The 22,495-nt window shown below is 37.9% G+C and overlaps 1 protein-coding gene across 3 annotated transcripts in view; it reads left to right on the forward strand.

Moving 5' to 3' along the window:
- Positions 1–22,495, forward strand: part of LOC307184301 (uncharacterized protein) — a 594,345-nt gene that overhangs the window by 12,595 nt on the left and 559,255 nt on the right. For all 3 annotated transcript variants that reach the window (XR_013827691.1, XM_079917672.1, XM_079917673.1), the window contains exon 2: positions 4,306–4,370. The gene's annotated coding sequence lies outside the window, so the exon portion shown is untranslated. The remainder of the gene's footprint in view (positions 1–4,305; positions 4,371–22,495) is intronic.

Genomic DNA, 22,495 nt, shown 5'->3' on the forward strand with positions numbered 1-22,495 from the left:
CTGGTGGCGCAGTGAGAGGCCCGCATACCGCAAAAAAAAAAAAAAGAAGAGCGATTCATAGTCTTCCAGAGTTGGAAGGTACTTTAAAGAACATCCAATCCTGTCTCTTACCTAATTTTTTTTTTTTTTTTTTTGCGGTACGTGGGCCTCTCACTGCTGTGGCCTCTCCCGTTGCGGAGCACAGGCTCCGGACGTGCAGGCCCAGCGGCCATGGCTCACGGGCCCAGCCGCTCCGCGGCACGTGGGATCCTCCCGGACCGGGGCACGAACCCGTGTCCCCTGCATCGGCAGGCGGACGCCCAACCACTGCGCCACCAGGGAAGCCCTCTTACCTAATTTTTGAATCTCATCTTGCTCTACTTTAACTCTCCCACTTAATTGTCAGCCTCTTAAGGGAGAAGTTTCTATTTTATTCATGCATTGTTATTCAACATGAAATTATATTAATAATCAAGTTTAGCTTCTTGAGAAAGAAGGCTTCATTTTGCACAGTTGGCCTAAATAAATATTTGTGAGCTTCATCACTAAGTTGGCTTTTTTTTCTCATTCCCTGTTTTCCGGTTGCCTGGGTTTGGCTGCCACGTTTCCTCAGTTTAGATCCTTGCCCTGTCACTTACTAGTTGTGGTCCTCGGCAAGTTACTTATCCTCTCTCTGCCTTAGTTTTCTTTTCTCTAAAATTGCACTCAGTAAATGATAGCATTATCCTGATCACCACCAGCCAGACTATGCTGTCCTAATTTTCATTGTTTCAAGGTGTCTTTTACAAAATTTATGTCATCGCCTCTAATCTACTGGTGCTTTTTGCTCTCCCTAAAGTCAGTCTGCATTTTATACATTTATTCATTTCTGACTGTTTCTTCTGAGTATATATATCCTGGGTAAGAATTATATGGCAGCGTTCTAGTCTTTGGGAAGATAGCTTGAAGGGTTGCGAAATTCATAGCATAACTCAGGTTGTGATGCAGCCTGGAATGATCCTAGATCTGTCGCTTACTTCAGTTTACCTCCTTAAACCTCAATTCCTCACAAGTAAAGTGGAGATGATGATAAATTGTACCTATGTTATGAGGTGCAGTATTAAATGATTGTGTAAAAGCATTCAGAATGGTGACTAGTATATAAAATAGATTGCCATGCCTAAGCCCCTCTCTAAGAGTCTGATTTAATTGATCTGGGGTTGGGCTCAGGCATCTGTATATTTAAAAAACTTTAGGGGACTCTAAGGTGCAGTGAGGATTGAGGACCACCAGACTGGATTATTCTCAAAGTCTAGCCTCATTAGCAATGTTACCGTCTTAAATGCTTGTGCTTCCTGTCCTTTCATTTTACAGTTTAAGTTCTATCTAAATAATACTGTGGGAAGACAGAAGTTATTTGAAAGCTGTTGAAAGTAGGACAAATTAATAGTTACAATTGTTTAGTTAGTACATACTGAATATACTTTATTATGGTAGTTTCCCCATAATTCTAAGACAGGCAGTTTTTCAATTGAAAATATAATAAAGAGTTTTTAGGCTGCTTTGACTCACTGCCCTACAACATAATATGGAAATCACTGGTTTAAAAAAAACCAAACTTCATGATTCAGTTAAGAGAGTCAGGATATGTATGCTCATGTAGAGCAGAGGAGTTAATTAATTGGGTGTTTGGAGTCTGATATGTTGTAATAAATTGGGTTATCAGGTGGTGACTCAATTGGGCTGTTGAATGAATTAGCTCCCCTTGAATGTGGGAAGTTCATATTTAGCTTTATCACTCCTGTTAGTGAACGGATGGCTGTATCCAAAAGATCAAAGTACATTTCTGAAAAAAATACTAACAAGTATTAACAAAATACTAACAAGTAGTTAGTATCAAAGAATAATGAGTATCAGAGGCATTATGGCCCTATCATGTAATGTTGCTAATGCCCTCTATAATACTGACTGCAGACAAATGGGGAAATAGTAAGAGGAAAACTAAAATCACCTGTAGTTCCATATCCTAAAACAACCATTACTAAGAACTTTCTACAAGACGATAAATAATAAATGATGTGTTTTATTTCTGAATATCACTGTTTTATTCATAAATAAATTATGGGGAAGAGTTGAAAAAGGCAAGGATTTAAATTTATTTACGGAAAAAGTGCAGGATTCCAAAAATGCTTCAGAGGAAATTAAATTCACTAGTGATCTTTTAGGGCGTGGCTCAATGAGTAATTAGTTTTCGAATGAATTAAGGAAGAACTAAACATATAGGCATATAAATATAGTCTCTAAAACCTTAAGTCCTTTCTTTCTCTCTCTCTTCCCAGACTTATTCCAAAATCCCACTTTTTTTTTCTGTATTCTTCCACTTGGGAATTTTAATTTTTAAAAGTGGAAGAAAATTTACTGCTGATGATGTCTTCTTTTCTTACAATTAGAAAATATGGAAGCGTGCCTGGGTAGAAGTAGCATACACAGAAAGAATAGGGAGAGCTGTGCTTACGATTCTTGGTGCTGGCTGATGTTTTCCGTTTTGTAAAGTCTTCTTTAAAGAGAGGGACAAGCACACCTTATGTTGCCAAAGTATTCCTGGAGCCATCTTACAATGAAGGCTGCTTTTGGTACCCATTAGAGTTCACCATTGGGCCCAGGTACTTACCATGCAGGTGCTGAAAGTTCATTTTTTGATTCCCAATCCCTCTGTGGCACTGATTACACAATTTGCCAGGCCTAGTACAAAATGAAAATGTGGAGCCCCTGTTCAAAAAGCAAGAAAAGTAAAATCTAAAGCTTTTTTCTTTCTTCCACAGTCTTTCCAATTTGTAATGTTTTTATTTGCTATTTCATGTTTCACATCTGCAGGCATAGGGACACTTAACCTGGCAAACGCAGATTCTGAAAGAGTCCCATCCTGTGACTAAACACATATACCACCCACCAGCTGCTGGCATCCCCCTTCCACCAGCCATGGGACAGACCCATGTCCTGGAAGGAGGCAGAGAATTCTTGCCAGATATCTCCCTTTCCCCTGGGCTTACTGCCCACAGGAATCCATGGCGGACGGGGGACCGCTGAGGGTAGTGCCACCTCCGTGCTGGAACTTGCTAAATACCTTGATCAGAGGTGGGTAAGAGTCTCTCTTTCACCCACAGTTACATTGTGACCGCCCTGTGGCACTGCCAGTCTGGGACTGGGATGCCTGCCACATGCCTCACCCTGAGATGTCTCAGGGAGCTATGCAGCCCTTCCATCTATGCTCACACCCCTGCTGGGTCTGGAGTTCAGTAGTAATACCTGGGTGAGGACCAGAAGGGTTGAGGTGAGGGTTCTAAAGTGCCAGGGCAGCTGAGAACCCATCTCAGTGAGGCAGGGAAGTGGGCTGGTGGGTAAGTTGAGGCTCCAAGCTCCTAGTGCATGGGCTGTGGTCTCATAGGACTTCACTTAAAAAACACAAAGGCAAAAAAAACAAAAAACAAAACAAAACACAAAGGCAAAGATAAAATTATTAAGAATTTCAACATAGAGTATTAAATCTCATGGCAGGGAGGAGGGTCTTCTGAGCTGGTACCCTGTGTGACCAAACTGGTTGAACACCAATGAAGCAGGCCTGGACCTCTGGAATAACCTTTCTGACACTGAAATGAAGAAACTTTTTTGAAAGAGTGAGAAATACTTGAATATGACTTTTATTTCTTGTATAGCAGTGCTTCTCAACTTTAATGTACATATGAATCATCTGAGGTTCTTGTTAAAATGCAGATTCTAATTTAGTAGGTCTGGGGTAGGGCCTGAGATTCTGTTTTTCTACCAAGTTCTCAGCTGATGGCCAGAGCTGGTCTTGGAACCACTTTTCCACCCTCTCCACCCCCACCATTAAAACATTTTATTTGAAAATAACTGTAGACTCACAAGAAGTGGGAAAAATAGTTCACAGACTCCTACGTACCCTTCACCCAACTCCCAGGGGTGACATCTTGTATGTAATACAATAGGTAATAAGATTGTAATATAATATCAAAACCAGGAAATTGACATTGTATAATAATGTTAACTATACTACAGACTTGATTCCATTTTCATCATTTTATACTTGCAGACATTTGCGTGTGTGTGTGTTTGTGTGTGTGTGTGTTTGTGTGTGTGTGTATGGGATGCAATTTCATTCCATGTATACATCTGTGTACCTACCGCCATAATCAAGATATGGAACTGTTCTCTCACCACAGAGAAACTTCTTCATGCTACCCCTTTAATTCATGCCCCCCAAAGGTGTATATAGTACATTGGAAATTCTCAATAATTCATATAATCATAATGCCTATTCTTTTCTTATAGTGAGAATTGGCTCTAGAATGCAGCAAACCATGAGGTGGCAGTTCCAAGTTCACTGAAGCAGTGAGGTAAGATGAAGCTTAGGGAGCAAAAATAACACTGGTCATTGGAGGGAAATAGAACATTCCTTGTCCTGGTACCATCCACTCATCCTGGAGTGCGCCTTGCATGACCAAAGTCAAATGCAAATTTGGGAGAATCATTTTACTTAAAGGGGCCATGATGAAAATAAGAACCAGATACACCCAGTTGAGCTCCAGGATTTAGTATAGAAATTGATAAATATTAATTGATAATGATGAAGTAAGATGTTTGTCATAATGTTCAGAGGACTTGCTAATTGCCTTATCTGTGTATCAGACAGCCTCCAACTTCCCACAGAAAAGTTGTTACCTAAGAAATACCCTGTAAAAAAGGCAATATGTATCAGAACTTTGGTAAATATGACTCATAATTATCAGCAGTCCCAAGAGACTATGCCTGCTTCTCTTTTCATGTTGGTGGTATAGGCTAGTGGTTAAGCATATTACTCTTATCAGCCGTGTTACCTTGGCCAAGTGACGTAACATCTCTATGCCCCAGTTTCCTTATCTGTAAACTGAAGATGATTGATTAGAGGCCCTAACTCAGGGTCGTTGCAAGGGTGAAGCACTTAGAACAGTGCCTTACAGAGTATAAATGCTCAGTGTCAATTAATAGTATCATTAATATTAGGACTGGGCCAGCCTTGGGTATCATCTCCCAACAATTGCCCCAAATTTTGCTTCTTTCTGTCAAAACTATTAACATCAGTAAATTTTATATTGAACATATATAGATTTTAAAGGATAGATGTTCTTTTAAATGTAATGCTTCACTGTACAGACTAAGGTTAAGCACATAGGCTCTGGGTTCAAGTCCCAACCCTTACTAATTATAGACTAATTGTACAGCTTGGTCAAGGAAATTCCCTAAGTCATAGTTTCCTTATCTGTAATCGGGGGGGGGGGTAGTAAACAGTACCTTAAACTTGTTGTAATGATTACATGAAGTAATTCATGTAAAGTTCTTGGTATATAATTAGCACTTTATTGATATTAGCTTTTTAAAATTTTTTTTAAAACTGATTCCTGGTTTTCTTAGTAAGTGTAGATAGCTCACGAAGTTCCAGGGGTACTTGGGAGAGGTGACCTTAAACCAAATATAAAAGAGCATTTCTCCAGCCCAGTGACCGGTCACACCTTGAGGACAGAGGACTTGGAGCACCTAACAAAGTAGATTTCCAGGTGCTGCAGAGACTAATTGCACACCCACCCACCCCCAATATCCATCCTCTTCTTCCTCTTAGTAATTAAACCCTGCCACTTCCAGTGTTAGGAGGGCACGTGGCCAGTAGAGCCAGAAGCCAGCTATTCCCAGCTTGCCTTGTAACTAGCTGTGGCCATATTTTTCTGGGAATGGAATGTGCACAACTTCTGCACTTCCTGACAAATTGCTTGCCCTCTACTTCCTTGCTTTTCCCTTCCCTCTGATGAGAATGTGATAGCCCATGGACATGGTCAGGCACCAGCTTCTACCATACAAGCAAGGCCATGTCCCAAAGATTGGCAGAGTAACAAGACAGCATTAATTTGATTCTCTGGACAGCTTTGTGGAATAGAGCTGCCTTCTCCACATTGACCAGCCTGTGCTGTACTGAACTGTTAAATGAGAAGGACGTAAACTTCTGTCTTGTTGGTACCACTATGTTTTGTAGTCTCTTGGTTATAGCAGTTTAGACTGTATCTTAACTAATTTATCAGGCCCATCTCCAAAGATATTGAATGCTGGGAAATGTGCATTTTAATAAGATCCTTCAGTAACTGTGGTGATAGCAATTTAGGACTATACTTTGAAAAACACAACACCAATGTGCTCTAAGCAAAATGTTAAGTTTTGGAAAGCAGTCTAGAATTTAGAAGACAGGATCATCCCTTGTTAAAATTTTATTGTATTGGAACTGAAATTTGTTCAAGAATTCTGAAATAATTAACATGCCGCCTCATTTCATTTTATATTAGCAGTAAGATTACTTTTTGAGTTAAAGTAGTTGATTTGTGAAAATGAATGCCCAACGTGCTATTTATAATGTTATTCATAATGATCAAAAAGAGTGAAAATAATATGGTATTTATCAGGCCATTTGTTCAATTCTATATCATGGAATTAAAAGGATGAGGTAATTCTCTATATATTGACTAAGATTCCCAGGATGTATTAAGCTAAAAATAAAAAAAATATTGCAAATAAAAGAAACAAGACACAAAAGAATACATATGGTATGACTTCATTTATTTAAAAATCTGAAAATAGGAAAAGTTATAGTCCTTAATGATGTGTGCTTAGGTGGTAAAATTAAAAAGAAAAACAAGGAATTGATTACCCTAAAAGTCAGGATAGTGGAAGTCTTTGAAATGGAGGGTGGGAGAAGGTAGTGATTAAGAGTCATAAAGAGGGCCTCTAAGAGGCTGGCAATGTTTTGCCTTTTCCATCTGGGTGGTGATTGCAAGGGGGTTCACTTTGTTGTTTTGTATACTTATCTATGTATATACTGATTTCACAATAAGAACCTATTTCATATCTACATTAAGCATACATATATTTTATATATATTCAAGTGTATATTGGGCATACATATGCATATGTGTATGTATATGTATGTGTATTGTTGTGTATTCATAGAAAATCTCACAAAGGAAACACACACGGAAAGAACTATGGGCATTTTTTATTCCCATATTTGGGTAGTGGGACTGTGTGATAGGGAAATTTTTACTTTGTATTTTACAACTTGCTTTTTACCATAATTTGCATTTTCTCCATAATCATGTGTTACTTTGTTTTAAAATTCTCCCTCAAATATTCTATGTGCATATGATCACTCCATTTTTATATGCTTCTGTATTATTGGCATTTTCTTCATAATCATGTGTTACTTTAAAAATACTTTCTCAAAAGTTGCATATGTACATGTCTGTGTATACATATGTGTATACATATTTATATATGCTTGGAGAGTTCTGGGATGATATTCGTAAAATTCTCTATGTGGTCACCTCTGAGGGGTGCACCTGGGAATAACGCATTAAGAGAGGGGAGAATTTTCACTTTTTACTTTATATACTTCTGAGTTGTTTGAATATTTTCTTTTACAATGAATATGTAGTACTTTTAAATTTATAGCACACACCCAAGGTGGTATATAGTATATTTCAGCATATTTTGTTTTATAGGCAGAATAGACTTGGAGAGATGGAAAGGGTTCTATTTAAAAATGTGTCTGACTTGGCTGGGGGCGGGGTGGGAGTGGTGGAAGGCTTGTCTGTAGGAAAAGATACCATAGAATACAAACTTACACTCTTACCCCAATACATAAATTCCAAAGCCTCTGATAATGGACTACTCTGATGGAATCTTTGAAATTAAACCACCAAGGTAGGAATCCTCAAAACCAAGCACAGGTCTTGGCCTATGGAAGGTAATCAAGTGTTATTTGTTGAATTTATTAATAAACAGTACAATGTTTAAGTGATATTTCACTTGCTAGACTTTCATTGCTTGGTAATGCTATATGCTTTATAATATGTTAGGTTTTTTTTTTTTTTTAGTAAGAGGATTGAGAGGTGGAGAACATTATTGATAGGATACAAGTGAGTGATTTAATCTGCTTTTAAAAGCATAGGGTACTTTTCAAATTGTTAATTAACAATGATACTGTATCCTAATTGTTCTGTGAAGCTCAGGGTAAGTGATCTAAAATTCAATAGGAATGACTTAGCCAGACAAGAAAAATTCCCTTGAAGACGAAATGTATTATAGGGAAACAGCACTAGAATTAGTCAAAGCTCTGATACTGAAACTCTATCTGTAGTCTAGGTAGGTTGAATACTTTTTCGTTGATAATTAGATATTGCCAACAAATGATAATCAATAATAATGTTTTGTTGGCAACAGCGGCAATCAAGTATAGAGATTCAGAAGTGAGCTTACTCACTGAAATAGAGCTTTTCTCAAATAACGTCCAGCACTGATATAAAACTGTGCTGCTCAAACAGTAGCAATTATCCACGTGTGGCTTCTGAGCACTTGAAATGTAGCTAATCTGAATGGAGATGTCTTTTGTCAAATACACACTAGATTTTGAAGACTAAGTTTGAAAAATAGAATGTAAACTGTTAATATTATTGTTAAAATTTTAATGTTTTAATATTGATTACATGTTGAGATGATAATATTTTGACTGTATTGGGATGAAATTATTAAAATTACCTTCACCTGTTTCTTTTTATTTTTTAAATGTGGTTATTAAAAAAATTAAAATTACTAACTTGGCTCACATTTGTAGCTCATTTGTGTTTCTGTTAGACAGTGCTGGTACAGAAGGTTTGAATTCAGAGTGAACCAAGAGCCAGTGTTTTCACTTTCCTTATTTTCCAGACAAGGAAAAGCATCCCAGGGAGGGAAATGCTTTGCTCAAAGGTGTAAAAATGGTTGGGAAGAAGTGAGGAGTAGAGCCTCCATCTTTCGATTCTCTGTCTCCTGTTTTCTAGCTTATGCAACTGGCCCCTAATAGAAAATCTGAGGCTGGAGAAACAGACTCACTACACACTGGACACAGTGTTCCTTTAACCTTTTATGAGCTAGACAATGATTTTTTTAAAAGTTCTAGGTATTTGGAATAGGATTGAGGGTAGATAGCGGTTATAAGATTTTAACATTTTATCTTACATACTTTTGTGTTATTTTTAAGCCTTGGGCATATATTACTATTAAGAAAGTCGGGGGAAAGGCCTGGAGTGGGGACAGGGAGTGAGGTAGGTGTTAGATTCAAAAGAAACCTTGGCTTATAATTCAAGTCTGGAGATGTTTGAAGTGGCTTTTTTCTACCATTATCTTCTTTCACATCTCTAACATCCTTAGCTAATTCTTTCTGCTCTCTTTGGGGTGTTTTACTTTTTATATTACTAAAGCAAAATCTACTGGGACTAATTTTTGAATCTGCAGCTGTAGCTCAAAAAACCTATGTTTTGTAACTTTTGTAAGCAGCAGGCCACAGTAATGATTGGTGTTTTTGTCTCAAGAGAATTCAAGTCCTGCCTTCTAAAAGGCACTTGCCAACAGACTAGATGTTTCTATTTGAAGGCATTTGCTACAATAATCCTTGAGATTTTTTTGCTCATTGCTTTCAGAGCTGTTAGTTCTAAAGGCAGATTCTTGAACACAATTTCAGTTAGCTTCAGAACATACACAGCCTCCTTATTGGCACAGCTGTGCTGAGTTCCTGAATGAAGAGATGATTTCCATAGTGCATTTTATAGCCACACACCATTCCTAAGGATAATTTAAACCACAAATTATTTTTATTTGTTATTTCTTTATTGTAGGAGAGAGAGGCATACTTGGCTAGTCTGAAAGGTAATGTTTACGGCAGCATTTTCTATTTTTGTGGCGGTTTCCTTTGCATTGTTGACTTTCTTTTCAACCCCCAGAACACAATTTAGTGGTCTCCTAGCCCAAGACTAGGATAAATGCAGGTTTCCAGTGCTTATTAGGAAACTTGGAGTACGTATGAGTATGGTATAAATTCCTCTGTTCCACTTTTGGTCAATATTCTCATTTTCTCTTCTTATTTTATCACTTTCAAGCCTTTACAACCCCTGAAACAAAAAATACAGGCATGCCTAAGAGATTTCACCACAATGAAGAGAATATCACAATAAAGCGAGTCACACGAATTTTTTGGTTTCCCAGTGCATGTAAACGTTGTGTTTACACTATATTGTAGGCTATTAAGTGTGCAATAGCATTAAGTCTAAAAAATCAGGGTACATACCTTAATTTAAAAATACTATATCTCTGGACTTCCCTGGTGGCTCAGTGGTTAAGAATCCGCCTGCCAATGCAGGGGACATGGGTTCGAGCCCTGGTCTGGGAAGATCCCACATGCCGTGGAGCAACTAAGCCCGTGCGCCACAGCTACTGAGCCTGAGCTCTAGAGCCCGCGAGCCATAACTGCTGAGCCTGCGAGCCACAACTACTGAAGCCCATGCGCCTAGAGCCCATGCTCTGCAACAAGAGAAGGCACAGCAACGAGAAGCCCGTGCACTGCAACAAAGAGCAGCCCCCACTTGCTGCAACTAGAGAAAGTCCATGCGCAACAATGAAGACAACACAGCCAAAAATAAATAAATAAATAAATTTATTTTTAAAAATAATAAAAATAAAAATACTGTATTTCTAAAAAAATACTAACCATCATCTGAGCCTTCAGCAAGTTGTAATCTTTTTGCTGGTGGAGGGTCTTACCTTGGTATTGATGCCTGTCTTAAGGTAAGACAGCAATGAAGTTTGCCACATCAATTGACTCTTCCTTTCACAAATGAGTTCTCTATAGATTGCAATGCTGTTCAATAGCATTTTACCCACAGTGGAACTTTTTCAAAATTGGAGTCAATCCTCTCAAACCTGCCTCTAATTTATCAACTAAGTTATGTAATATTTTAAATTCTTTGTTGTCATTTCAGCAATTTTCTCAGCATCTTATTCTATCAGGACCTGCTTCTACCACAGAACCTACTTCTACCAGGAGTAGAATCCATCTCAAGAAACTACTTTCTTGGAGAAGCTCCCTGGAGGCCTAGTGGTTAGGATTCAGTGCTTTCACTGTGGAGGCCTGGATTTGACCCCTGGTCAGAGAACCATTCCACATGCTGCACAGAGTGGCCAAAATACCAAAAAAAAAGAGAAACCGCTTTCTTTGCTCATCCATAAGAAGCAACTCCTCATCTGTTCAAGTTTTTTTTTCATGAGACTGCAACAATTCAGTCACATCTTCAGGCTCTAATTCTAATCCTAGTTCTCGTACTATTTTCACCACATCTGCAGTTACTTTCTGCACTGAAGTCTTGAACCCCTCAAAATCATTTATGGAGGTTGGAATCAACTTCTTCCAAACTCCTATTAAGTTGATATTTTGACTTTTCCCATTAATTACTAATGTTCTTAATGGCATCTAGAATGGTGAATCCTTTCCATAAGGTTTTCAGTTTACTTTGCCCGGATTAATCACAGGAATCACTATCTATGGTAACTGTAGCCTTATAAAATGTTCTTAAATAATAAAGACTTGAAAGTCAAACTACTTCTTGATCCATGGGCTGAAGAATGGATGTATTAACAAGCCTGAAGACAACATGAATTTCATAGTACACCTCCATCAGAGTTCTTGGGTGGCCAGATGTCAACGAAGAGTAATATTTTGAAAGGAATCTTTTATTTTCTGAGTAGTAGGCCTCAAAGTGGACATAAAATATTCAATAAACCATGTTGTCAACAAATATACTTTCATCCAGGCTTTGTTGTTCCCTTTATAGAGCACAGGCAGAGTAGATTCAGCATAATTCTTAAGGGCCCTAGGATTTTTAGAATGATAAGTAAACATTGGCTTCAACTTCAAGCCACCAGCTTCTTTGGCCCCTAATAAGAGAGTCCTTTGAAACTCTAAAGCCAGGCATTGACTTTTCCTCTCTGACTGTGAAAGTCCTACAGGACATCTTTTTCCAATAGAAGGGTGTTTCGTCTACATTGAAAATCTGTTGTTTAGTGTAGCCACCATCATTCATGTTCTTAGCTAGATCTTCTGGATAATCTCCTGCAGCTTCTACATCAGCACTTGCTGCTTCACCTTGCACTTTGATGTTATGGAGATGACTTCTTTTTTTAAACCTCATGAACCAACCTCTGCTAGCTTGAAACTTTGCTTCTGCAGCTTCCTCACCTCTTGCAGCCTTCATAGAATTGAAGAGAGTTAGGGCCTTGCTAACTTACGGTTAAGGTTTGGCTTAAGGCAGGGGTCCCCAAGCCCCGGGCCATGGACTGTTACTGGTCCACGGCCTGTTAGAAATGGGCCGCACAGCAGGAGGTGAGCAGTGGGTGAGCAAGCAAAGCTTCATCTGCCGCTCCCCATCGCTCGCATTACCGAACCATCACACCCCGCCCCGGCCGCCACCACCCCGCCACCTCCATGCGTGGAAAAATTGTCTTCCACGAAACTGGTCCCGGGTGCCAAAAACGTTGGGGACCGCTGGCTTAAGGGAATGTTGTGGCTGGTTTAACCTATCCAGACTACTAAAGCTGTCTCCATATCAGCAAAAAGGTTGTTTTGCTTTCTTATCATTTGTGTGTTCCTTGGAGTAGCATTTTTAATTTCCTTAAAGAACTTTTCGTTTGCATTCACAACTTGGCTGTTTGGCACAAAAGGCCTAGCTTTCAGCATATCTCAGCTTGCAACATGCCTTCCTCACTAAGCATAATCATTTATAGCCTTTTTTTTTTTTTTTTTTTTTTTTCTTGTGGTACGCGGGCCTCTCACTGTTGTGGCCTCTCCTGTTGTGGAGCACAGGCTCCGGACGCGCAGGCTCAGCGGCCATGGCTCACGGGCTCAGCTGCTCCGCGGCATGTGGGATCCTCCCGGACCAGGGCACGAACCCATGTCCCCTGCATCGGCAGGCGGACTCTCAACCACTGCGCCACCAGGGAAGCCCGAGAAAATTCATTTTTAATTCTGTTCTGGAAAACCCACTACATTTGTTTCTGTCAGGTAAACAGCAGGCCTTCTGGCTTGAACAGAGAAGTGAAGGCAATCCAGGAACCAGCTGTTCTGTGGAGACTTTTTTTCCTGTTCCTATATACCTGTAAATGAGTTTACCTAGAAGTAAACAAACAAGTGGGAACAGCTAATCGATTGTTCAAATAAGGATCTCTCTTTCTCTCCCTACCCCATAAGCTCTGAGGCCCACTTAGCATTGAGTCTATTTTTTGAAGTAGAACATTAACTTTTTCCTGCCCTATTTTTAAGTACCACAGGTACTATTAGTGAAGCTGTGTGTGTGAGTGTGTGTGTGTGTGTGTAAATGTGTGAGTGTGTGCATGCATGCATGTGTGTTATGGAAGAAGAAGGGGCAGAGGGGGAAGAAAGAATTAGCACTGGTAAGGGAAGTCACTAAATATCTGTCAGCAGGAAAAGAAAAGCCATAGATAGGATGTGTTTTATGATTTTATTATCAGTAATGTTTATTTCAGGTATTTTGATATATCTTCTATTCTAAAAATTCTTTAGTGTCATTTTGATTTGCCCACAGTGGGTAAGAGCACAGGCTCTGAAGTCAGACCTCATGAGTTCAAACCATGTTCCAGTATTTCATAGCTGAGTGACCTTAAGTCTCAGTTTCTCCATTTACAAAATTAAGATAAATGTTAGTATCTACACCTCATGGGATTGTTTCAAGGATTAAATGAAAGAATACGTGTAAAGTTCTTAGTACAGTGTCTAACACCAGATAGATGCTAAATTAATTTAAAAAAATTATTTAGAGAAAAGAAAGGATATTTTATTTTCAATAAACAAGTGATATGATGCTTTTAACTACAACAAGTTTAAGAGATATATTCCTCACAGGAGTTCTAAATCTGTTTGAAAATGTAATGCTCTTAGCCCTTTGTCATATCTTCTAGAATGAGTAGGCCTCTTTGTTTCTCAAAGAACATTTATAGTTTCTGTGTTACATAAATGTTCTACTTGTTCTACTGTACTTGTTTAGTTAAGCACAGGCCTAGCAGCTGGGGAAGTGTCAAAGTCTGAAGAGCAAATGAATTGTTGATTTGAGCTACTGTCTGTTAAAAATTGCTAATAAAACCAAGCAGTCTTACAAACAAGGAAAGTAGTGGTTCTTGAAGGCAAAGGGACCACAGCCTACCTCTTAAATTCACTTTGTATTTGTTTTGTCTTCCTGCAACGATGTTTTTGTTGGCAACATTACTTTATTACTTTTTAAAATCTGAAAACATGGCATGTCTTTTGGGTTTTTTATTATTGAGATATTTCACACTCTTTGGTTTCGTTATGCAGTGTGACAGTGTGACATACTTAAAAACTAACTCCTCAGTGAGTGGAAGGTGTTATCACTTAATTTTAGTAAGGAAACTGTATTGGTTCATATAGCTGTTTTCCCAGCTGAAATAACATAGCAGATAGGTGCTGTTTGAATACTGTTAATTGCTGAAAGTTCTTAAACTAGTAAATTGGCCTGATTAGCTGGAATCCAAACAGTAACCCAAAGAGACCAGACAACTTTTGATAAGATAAACACTCTACTAACCTTATACATTCCCTTTGGATTATCTTCCAATGGTATGAAATGTTAAACTAAAATTTAGTTTTTATATTTAGAAAGACTTCAGGAAAAATTGTTTGGGATATTTGAAACCAAGTTAAAAGTTGTTATGTCCAGTGTATGATTTAGTAGATAATTATTAGTAATTCTGGCCCAGTATCATTTAGTTCATGAGAGCTGAACAGTAAAGGTGAACCAGTTCATAACAGAAAGTCCTGATTTATAAGATCACATTGTACCCTGTCATTTCTGTTTGGGCAATTGCAAACAAACAGTAGTAACTCTAACAAGGGAATGATGAGCTTTTAAGAAATAAATATAATATAGGTTCTTTATTAGGCATCTTAAATCTCAAAACTAAAAAGCTTTCTAGGATAAAACTCCACTTTTACTTAGCATTTGAAATAGTCATTGGAAAAACAACTCTAAAATTCCTTCCATTTCCCAGGTTCTAGAGCATTTATATTAAAATTAACCTTGTTTGGGGTGTTTTATTTAATAAATTTTAAATTGTTTTAATTAAATATTGCTCTTGTGAACCATGCCATCCCCTTAACCCTAGAAATGGAGGCTGGGACACAACAAAAATGACCAGAATGTGATATCATATCCAAAGAGTCAGGAGACAATCAGTTTTAGAGTACTACCAACTCACTTTGTGTACTTAGACAAATATTTTTAACTCTCTGTGCCTCCTATTGATAAGGAAATTTTCTTATCTATGAAGTACAGGGGGTCAACTAGTTTTCTAAAGTTTTTTCCAGCTCAGAAATTCAATAATAAGGTAAATTTTTTTTAAATTGAAAAAATTTTTGTTGTTTTCTTGCCTCACTATTAAAAAAAAGCAAATAGGAAGAAGAAGAAGAAAACTACAGTCTCACTATTCACCATTAAAATTATGGCATATTAACTTCTAGTCTTTTGTTCTATGCTTAAAAAAAAAATAGAGTTGAACTCATATAGCATATACATATGCTTAATATTATAATACTGAAAGCTTTTCATAAAATCATTTTTATTTAATTAATTTATTTATTTTTGAAGTATAGTTGATCTATAATACTGTATTAATTTCAGGTGTACAGCATAGTGATTCAATATTTTTATAGATTATACTCCATTTAAAGTTATTACAGGTTAAGGGTTATAATTCCTTGTGCTATACAATATATCCTTGTTTCTTATCTATCTTATACATAGTAGTTTGTATCTTTTAATCCCATACCCCTAATTTGCCCCATCCTCTTTCCTCTCCCCACTGGTAACCACTCATTTGTTCTCCATACCTGTTGAGTCTGTTTCTGTTTTGCATATACATTCATTTATTAGTTTTTAGATTCCACATATAAGTGATATAATATCTGTCTTTCTCTTTCTGACTTATTGCACTAAATAAGCATGATATTCTCTAGGTCCATCCACATTGTGGCAAATGGCAGAATTTCATTCTTTTTTATGGCTAATATTCCATTGTATATTTATATACCACATCTCCTTTATCCATTTGTCTGTTGACGGGCACATGGGCTGCTTCTGTATCATGGCTGTTGCAAATAATGCTGCTGTGAACATTGGGGTGCATGTATCTTTTTGAATTAATGTTTTTTTTTTTTCTGGATCTATACCCAGGAGTGGAATTGCTGGGTCATATGGTAATTCTATTTTTAGTTTTTAGAACCTCCATACTGTTTTCCATAGTGGCTGCACCAATTTACATTCCCATCAACAGTGTCCAAGTGTCCCCTTTTCTCCACATCCTTTCCAACATTTGTTTTTTGTAGACTTTTCAATGATTGCCATTCTGACAGGTATGAGGTGATATTGTTGTTTTGATTTGCATTTTCTAATAATTAGTAATGTTGAGCATCTTTTTGTGTGCCTATTAGCCATCTGTACATCTTATTTGGAAAAATGTCTATTCAGGTCTTCTGCTCATTTTTTGATTGGGTTGTTTGTTTTTTTCATATTGAGTTGTATGAGTTGTTTATGTATTTTGGATATTAACCCCTTGTCAGTTATATCATTTGCAGATATTTTCTCCCATTCTGTAGGTTGTCTTTTCATTTTGTCAGCAGTTTCTTTTGCTGTGCAAAAGCTTTTAAGTTTAATTAGGTCCCATTTGTTTATTTTTGCTTTTATTTCTTTTGCCTTAGAAGACAGATCCAAAAAAATATTGCTATGATTTATGTCAAAGAGTGTTCTGCTCATGTTCTCTTCTAGGAGTTTCATGGTTTCAGGTCTTACGTTTAGGTGTTTAATCCATTTTGAGTTTATTTTTGTACATGCTGTGAGGAAATGTTCTAATCTCATTGTTTTACATGTAGCTGTCCAGTTTTCCTAGCACACTTGTTGAAGAGACTATCTTTTCTCCATTGTATATTTTTGCCTCCTTTGTTGTAGAATAATTGCATAAACATCATTATTAAATGGCTGTGTGAATATAATTATTTCTTTTCCTATTGGACATTTAAGTAGTATCATTTTTTTTACATTATAAAAAACTGTTTTAGCGAAAATATTTGTATAAGGGTCACTTACGTCTGACTCTATTTAACATTGTTTTCATTGGATGGAGTGTCAGAAGTGGAATTACTAGGTCAAAGATAATAATTTTAATGCTTTTTGTGTTCCAAAAGAGTTAACCAGACTGTATTCCCATTAAAAATATATTACTCTACAGAGTTATGCCCATTCTACCACAGTGTAGGCAGCATTGAATAATTTTACCAAGATTTTAATATTATTCTCCCATGTTTGATCTTTTAGGATTTGAAATTTCAACCAAGTATAAAGCCATCAATTTCATATAGTCAAATTCATTTGCCTCAGAGAAAAAGTCTGTTTCATGATCACAAACTATCTATTGATTGTTGGTGAACTTTAAGATTGCAGGTTGGGTCAGCACAGATTGTGATTATGACTCTATTATAAGGGTATTTTAAGGATAATAATATAAATTTGTCTGTCCACTTTTCCCTGTCTACCTTTAAAAAGTATTTGAGGCAATGTTGGGCTCTGTTTTCAGTAATGGCTGAGTTAGAGCTTACTGAACTGACCTTATTCTGGTTAACAACGGTAGACTCTAGAACATGTGAGTAATAATAATAATAATAATGTAGCTACTTGAAGGCACAGGGCAATGAACGGAAGCGGACAGATCCTGGTAAGAAATACATTCTTAGAGGAGGTGAGAGAAATTAAAGAAGACCTAAATAAGTAAAGAGATAAACCATGTCCACGGGTTGGAGAACTCCACGTCGTTAAGATGGTAACTCTCCCCAAATTGGCGTGTGGAGTCATTGCAATCTGAATCAAAATCAAAGCAGGTGAGCTTCTCTGGTGGCACAGTGGTTAAGAATCCACCTGCCAATGCAGGGGATACAGGTTTGAGCCCTGCCGGGAAGATCCCACATGCTACGGAGCAACTAAGCCCGTGCACCACAACTACTGAGCCTGTGCTCCAGAGCCCGCAAGCCACAACTCCTGAAGCCCGGGCACCTAGAGCCCATGCTCTGCAGCAAGAGAAGCTACCACAATGAGAAGCCCATGCACTGCAACGAAGAGTAGCTCCTGCTCACCACAACTAGAGAAAGCCCGCGCACAGCAACAAAGACCCAACACAGCCAAAAATAAATAAATAAAATAAATAAATAAATAAATAAAAAATAATCAAAGCAGACTTTTAAAAAGGAAATTGACTTCAAGGTTAACATCATTAGTGATGCCATGTGGATAGTAGGTCTCCCCTGATATTATGTGATGAGAAGTACACTTAACCTCTGTGGCATTTTTTTGAAAACCCATAACCCCAGTCTAATCATGAGAAAATCATTAGATAAACCAAATTGGGGGACTTTTTTTTTTTTTTTTTTTTTGGCAGTACGTGGGCCTCTCACTGTTGTGGCCTCTCCCGTTGCGGAGAACAGGCTCTGGACGCACAGGCTCAGTGGCCATGGCTCACGGGCCCAGCCGCTCCGCGGCATGTGGGATCTTCCCGGACCGGGGCACGAACCCATGTCCCCTGCATCGGCAGGGGGACTCTCAACCACTGTGCCACCAGGGAAGCCCTGGGGGACATTTTACAGAATACCTGACCAGTACTCCTCAAGACCATTAAGATCACATGTGGAAAAACAAGGAAAGTCTGAGAAAAAGAGAGAGGGGAAATGTGATGACTGAAAGCAATGTGGTATTCTAGATTGGATCCTGGAACAGAAAGAGGATATTCATAGAAAAATCAGTGAAATCGAAATAAAGAGTTTAGTTTAGTTAATAGCAATGTACCAATGTTGGTTTCTTAGCTTTGACAGATGTACCACAGTAATGTAAGATGGTAACATCTGGAAACAGAAGCTGGGTGAGAGATATATGGGAGCTCTCCATACTACCTTTGCAACTTTTCTGCAAATCTAAAATAAAAAGTTTATTAAAGAAAAAAAGAAATTGACAAGCTTGTTTTAAGATGCATGGAAAGGCAAAGGACCTAGATTAGCCAAAACTTTTTTAAAAAAGAAGAATGAGGTATTTAGACTACATAATTTCATGATTTATTATAAAGCTACAATAATCAAGACTGTGTGGTATTGGCATAAGGATAGACATACGGAAATGAAACAGAACAGAGAGCTCAGTAATAGATCTCCATTATAAGATCAAATGAGTTTTGAATAATGTGCCAAGGTAGTCCAATGGGGAAAAGGATAATCTTTTTAACAAATGGTGCTAGAACAATTGAATATCTGTCTGGAAAAAAGGAATTTTGATTCTTACATTAACCTTACACAGGAATTAACTTGACATGAATTGTAAGCCTAAATGTAAGAGCTAAAGCTATAAAACCTCTAAAAAAATAGTAGAAAATCTTTGTGACATTGGGTTAGGCCAGTGGTTCTCAACCAGGGGCAACTTGTCCTTCAAGGGACATTTGGCAATGTCTGGAGACATTTTTGATTGTCACAATTAGGGTGGGGAGCATGCTATTGGTATTTAATGAGTAGAGGCCAGACATGCTGATAAATGTCCTATGACGCACAGGACAACCACACAACAAAGAATTATCTGGTCCAAAATGTCAATAGTACAGAGGTTGAAAAAGCTTGGGTTAATCAGAGTTCTCAAATAGATCACAAGAAATCAGAATCATAAAAGGAAGCAATTGACTTTATGAAAATTTAAAACTTTTGTTCCATGAATGATGCAGTTAAGAAAATGAAAAGGCATCACAGACTGGTAGGAGGTATTTGCAAAACATATATCTGACAAAATGCTTGAATTCAGAATATATAAAAAAACCTCTTATAACCAATAATAAGAAAAAAAAACAACCTAATACAAATAGGCAAAGGATTTGAACAGATACTTCAAAAAAGAATGTAAGAATATGACCAATAAGCACATGTAAAGATACTCAGCATCACTAGTCATCAGGGAAAAGCAAATTACTACACATTTGATAGAATGACTAAAATTAAAAAGCCTGTCAATATCAAGTGTTGATAAAGATGTGGAGTAATTGGAACTCTCATACATCGCTCGTGGGATTGCAAAGTGGCTCAGCTACTTTGGAAAACAATTTGACATTGCCTTATACAATAAGCATTTACTTACCATAGGACCCAGCAGTCCTACTTCCTAGGTACTTACCCATGAGAAATGAAAACATATGTCCATACAAAAACTGTGAGAGTATGTGAATGTTTATAACCCCAGTACTCATAATAGTCTCAAATGAAACAATCCAATTGTCCATCAACTAGTTAATGGATAAACAAGTTGTAGTATAACCATACTATGAAATTCTATTTGGTAATTAAAAATGGAATGGAATATTGGTACAAAATAACATGGATGGGGCTTCCCTGGTGGCGCAGTGGTTGAGAGTCCGCCTGCCGATGCAGGGGACCCGGGTTCGTGCCCGGGTCCGGGAAGATCCCACGTGCCGCGGAGTGGCTGGGCCTGTGAGCCATGGCCGCTGGGCCTGCGCTTCCGGAGCCTGTGCTCCGCAACGGGAGAGGCCACAACAGTGAGAGGCCCGTGTACCGCAAAATAATAATAATAATAATAATAACATGGATGTATTTCAAAAATCTTAAGCTAAGTGAAAGAAGTCACAAAATTATATTCTGTATGATCCCACTCATATGAAATTCTAGAAGAGGTAAAACTGTAGTGACGGAAAATAGATCAGTGGTTGCCTGAGGCTGGTTGTCAAGGGAAGGGATCAACTGCAGAGACGAAATTTTTTGGGGTGCTGGAAACGAGACATGCTGGGACCTGGGACCCTTTGCTGCAGAGCTTGCACCTGGACAAACGTCTCCTCCAGCAACAATGTATAAAGAAACTATAAGGGACTAAAAATAACTGCATGTATGTGCAGTTGGGGCAAATTATGGACAACAAGATACAAAAAGCCCCCACAAATCCAACTGCCACTACTGAAGAACTGGCAGCAAAAACAGGGTGTCGGGAGCAAAAGTAGGGTACTGTGCCTGCCCCCTGCACTCAACACCAGCAAAGAAGTGGGCAAACCTAAGCCAGCCCTTCTGGCCTGACCCCTGGACATACCCCTATCCTCACCCCATATAAGGAACCAGCTTGCACCCGCCATGGGGAGCTAGCAAAGGAATGTGTTACTTGCTTTCACTATCCTCTGCTACAGCAGGGGCCCCAGTAAAGCCTTGCCTGAGTTTCTTATCTCACCTCTTATCAATTTCTGTTGATTGGGAAAGGCCAAGAACCCTGATCGGTATCAGAAATGTTCTATAACTTGATTGTGGTAATAATCTGCAATTGATTATATGCAATTGTGAAAACTTATCAAACTGTACATTTAAAGGGAGTGAATTTTATGTTAAATTTAACCAATAGAAATATAAACTGAAAAAAATAACTTGAGACTTTGAAATTAATAACACGCTAGTAAGAGAATATGAACCAAATAATAAAGGAAAAAATTAATTATACCAAAAAAAACCCCAAAACAGCTAAAGGTAATTATTGCAATTGAGCATTAAATTTAGCTTCAAGGTTCCTGGTAGATAATAAAAAAATGAAAACTGCATGTTCTGTGTACCTTTCATTATGTCATAAATGGAAGAGTATTTGCCTGTCAGAAGACTACACATTTTTACAATCGGGAGAGTAATTTTATGTGAGAATCTTCACATAAGAACGTTAAGTACCACACTGGGCAATATTTTCTAAAGGACTTTAAAAAGTTAGAAATATTCTTCATACGGTTGATTCTTATAATGACCATGAAGAAACCGTTTTTTTTTCTGGAAACAAAAGTAAAGTACAGAGCTTCCCATTGTTCAACCCCTTGGAACAGCTTTTTGGATGTCAGTAACCTGAGCAAGACAATTGATATGAGCTCAAGAACAAAGGAGGTGTGGTTTAAGCGCATGGAGAAGGAGTGAGGTATGATCTAAAAATGAAGCTTGTAGGTGTCGACAATTTTATAAGAATAGAACACCCACCCCAGTGGAACTCATCCCACCCCACATAGGGTTTTATATGCTTAAATGTTTAGACAAGCATGGTGTTGAATTCCTAAATTTTATATCACAAGCAGAAAAGACAAGTTCCATTGTTAAGTATCAATAGTTACCTGATGCTTCTATAGAACTTTAATATGAATCATGTACAATGTTTTAATTTGAGCTGGTCTGCAGCCTGATAAGGCTGCCAAGTTATCTTCAAGGTATAACCTCAGATAATTACATTAGTTGACCTATTGAATTATTTAGTATTTTCCACCTGAGTGATGCTAAAATTTGTAGGTGGAAAATGAGTATTTGGGTCTTGGCATACATGACACTGGATTATTAATTTCTGAAGCAATTGATCAACAGATTCAGTTACTTCTTGTGGTCTTAGGTCGTTAGCAAAGGGGAGGATTTTTGCGTTCCCATTTACTGTGCCAGTTCAGATTGCTTAGGTATTATTAAAGGAGAGGGGAAATAGTTATATTAAGTCTTTTTGGGGGTTAGACTATCTGCTGT

Source organism: Stenella coeruleoalba, assembly GCF_951394435.1.
Source record: "Stenella coeruleoalba genome assembly, chromosome: 3".
Lineage (NCBI taxonomy): Eukaryota > Metazoa > Chordata > Mammalia > Artiodactyla > Delphinidae > Stenella > Stenella coeruleoalba.